Source organism: Nematolebias whitei, chromosome 21, assembly GCF_014905685.2.
Source record: "Nematolebias whitei isolate Nwh7 chromosome 21, NemWhi1, whole genome shotgun sequence".
Classification (NCBI taxonomy): Eukaryota; Metazoa; Chordata; class Actinopteri; order Cyprinodontiformes; family Rivulidae; genus Nematolebias; species Nematolebias whitei.
The window spans coordinates 29,502,241-29,506,188 of record NC_056518.1 but is presented as its reverse complement, the minus strand read 5'-3'; positions in this window follow the sequence as shown (position 1 = coordinate 29,506,188).

Genomic DNA, 3,948 nt, shown 5'->3' with positions numbered 1-3,948 from the left:
ACAGGCTAATGTTCCCTACAGGCTAATGTTCCCTACAGGCTAATGCTCCCTACAGGCTAATGTTCCCTACAGGCTAATGTTCCCGAAAGGATAATGTTCCCGAAAGGATAATGTTCCCGAAAGGATAATGTTCCCTACAGGCTAATGTTCCCTACAGGCTAATGTTCCCGACAGGATAATGTTCCCTACAGGCTAATGTTCCCTACAGGCTAATGTTCCCTACTGGCTACTATTCTTTCCTGGCTAATGTTACTGATAGGCTGATATAGTTCCCTACAGGCTAATGTAGCTATGTTCCTGTACATGTGCACAGTGACCTACATGTTGATAGAATAAAATATACAAAAATCAGAAGTGATAGCACCCATCTCCTGAAAAAAGTGAATATTTTGAACTGTTAATAAAAGAGAAAGTTGAAGGGTGAAAATAACTTTCCAGACATGATTCTTTTGTGGTTGTCCAAAGGAGATGAAGGTTTGGATGAGGGTTTCAGCTATAGAGTGGGGAGTAATGGCCCAAGTGCTGAGACGTTTCTCGTGTGAAAAAAGATGGATTTAAGACTTAAAGACACCCAGGCTTTTTGAGTTCTGATACTCAGATTTGAGTATTGTTGGCAGAAGTAACATTTGAATCCATAATGAGAGATGATTTGAAAGTAAAGAGAAGAGGTCTGAGAACAGAGCCTTGGGGTACTCAATGATTAACCAGGGCTGCAGAAAAAGGAGAGTTACCAATGTTAACAAACAGGAAAACATTGTGTTTATACAGTCTGAAATAAATTAAGCAAATGTAGAAATTATTGCAGTTTTTACGAAGAATTTCCATACATTTCAGTTCTATTTACTGCTTTGAAGTTTTAAAAACGTCAGAGCGTCTTGTTGAGCCCATTAAGAACTGGTCTCAGTTGTATGGAGTTTGCTGAGTATTTGAATAAAAATGACTATTTTATCTGAAGTAACTACAGGCTGTCAAATGGCTTTGGGAGAGGTACAATGAGCCACAGAGTATGAAGGTAGGAAGACTGTGGGACCCTGGCCTGCATTAAGAGAAGAGATTATTGAGATTAGAGTTAAAGAGCATCTTATCCTGTGGAGTCTCTTCTAAACACCAGCTCCCATCAGAAGGGCCTGGGTTGATGGAGGAAACAGCAGAGATTATACCTGTTCAGCAGTAATCCCATAGTTCTGGAGCTGTGCCAGAACTGAGCCGAAGACCACCGCTAACCCAGAAAAACAAAAAGCGGCACGGGGACACACAAAACAAGCCAAAAAGACGGCCTCCACATTAATTTGGATTTATCATCCTTTGCCGTAAAATATCTCACGAACCACCAGACAGATTAGGAAAACTCTCGGAAACAAATCTTTGCATGTATATTTACAATTACACAATCAACTTTGCAATCACAAAAATGGCTACAATTCAGCCATTTTACTGAAACTGAGCTAAACTTTGGTGCAGTGGTAGTTAAGCATGATCCTTAACACATACTCAGAGCTCTAAGTGATCAAACAAGATCTTTATATTTAAACTTTGCCAATACCTAATGGAGTCGTGAACCACTAAAGTTTGAGATGATTGAAACTTTTAGAAATGTCTTGTTTTGTGCAGTGCCTATAAAAACTATTCAGTCCCTTGGAAGTTTTATGGTTTCATTGCTGTCACAAATCAATTGTGATAAATAACATTTAACTTCTTTAAAAATGAAACAACTGAAAACAAAAACAACTTTAATGTCAAAGTGAAATCACATTTCTACAGATTAACACCATTTGTACAAATTTTTAACCAATTGTACAAAAATATGTAATGGAAAATAAGTGACTGCATTAATATTTACCCTCTTTACAGTCGCTGTCCTAATTCATCTCAGAAAAAAACATTATTTAAGTAAAAATACAAGTCAGGAGAAGCACACAGAAGCATTCTAAAGACCCTAAGCATCCCCAGGAGTTCTGTTAGATCCATCATCAAGACATGGAAGGAATATGGGACATCTACCAAGAGCAGGCCGTCCTCAAAATTGAGAGACTGTGAGGAAGGAGAACAATGAGAAAGACCACCAAGACACTTCTGAGACCACTCTGAAGGAGCTGCAGTCTTCAGCAGGTGAGATGGGACAGACTGAGCATACGACTGTTGCCTGAGGTCACCAGATAGCAATGACATCAACGTTGTGCAGTTTAAGGTTCAGATCTCCACACGCCTTCAGCTAATGAACAGAAGTCCAGTTGCTTCATTGTTTGTTTAACTTGTCGTGTCCTGGAGGACTGGGAATCTACAGCAGCACATGATGCCAACGTTAGTGTTGGATCGTATCGACATGATGGGATCCATGCGTTCCAAAAATAGAGTTTAGAGCAAGAAGATCAAACACTGGATCAGACAAACATGCCGGAACCGATCCACACACGCAAACATGTAGCGTTCATGTTTCCTTCTGTAGTACGCTGGAATGTGATGGGGGTCAGGTGTAAATTAGAATCTGAATGACCGCACAGAAAACTGAGCAAATAAATCTGAGTTGCAGCGTGAACTTAGTGTAACTGTAAAGAAACGACTAAAGGCACAAAGAAATACACAGAAATTAGACATAAGAATCACAAAACGCATTAACTCGAGTACTGAATACAGCTCATTATACGCCCATCAACAAACTATTAAACAGCAATCTATAGCAAAGGCCTGGACAAGCAAAGATCTTGTATAACCTTTAACTATGATTTGTGACCTTGATCTTAGAGCTGGGGTGATGAAAACATTTTGTGACACTCTGTCTGATGGTTGTACAAATGTGGTTCCAGTTTTGTTAAATTATCTTGAGCGGCTCAGAAGTTACAGTCTGGAGAAGCAAAAACCTTGTATAACCTTTGACCTTGATGTATGACCTTGACCTTAGAGCTGGGGTAATGAGGTGTACGTAACACTGTCTAGTGATGACTCATGTGTGTATGACGTTTTGTAAATTATCTTGAGTAAATCAGATGTTATGATCTGGACAGACAAAAACCTTGTTTTATCTTTGATCTTGATTTATGACCTTGATCTTAAGCGTCACAAAATGGTTATGCGATACTCTGCCTAATGGTGGTACAAATGTGTCTCAAGTTTTGATAAATTATCTTGAGCAGATCAGAAGTTACTGTCTAAAGAAGGAAAAACCTTTTATAACCTTTGACCTTGATGTATGACCTTGACCTTAGAGCTGGGGTAATGAGGTGTACGCAACACTGTCTAGTGATGACTTGTGTATAAGATGTTTTGTAAATTGTCTTGAGCAGATAGAACATTTTGATCTGGACAAACAAAAACCATATTATATCTTTGACCTTGCTTTATGACCATGACATTGAAGCCGGGGGGTGAGAAGATTATGTGACACGGTCAAGTGATGACTCGTGTATGACATTTTGTAAATTATCTTGAGCAGATGAGACATTGTGATCTGGACAAACAAATACCTTGTTTTATATTTGACCTTGATTTATGACCTTTAAGTTAGGGTAATGAGGTGTACGCAACACTGTCTAGTAATGACTCGTGTGTATGATGTTTTGTAAATTGTCTTGAGCAGATAGGACATTTTGATCTGGACAAACAAAAAACACATTTTATTTTTGACCTTGCTTGATTTATGACCTTGACACTGAAGCTGGGTATGAAACGATTATGCAACACTGTCTAGTGATGACTCGTGTGTATGAAGTTTAGTCAATTATCTTGAGCAGATGAAATATTATGATCTGGACAAACAAAGACCTTTTTTTATATTTGACCTTGATTTTTGACCTTGACTTTGAAGCTGGGGATGAAAAGATTACACAACACTGTCTAGTGGTCATACAAATTTGTATTAAGTTTAAATAAATTATGAGCGGATCAGAAGTTAGGGGCGAGACAAGTGAACGTTGAAGCTTTCCCAGAACACGTTCGCCGTTCGACGGGTGT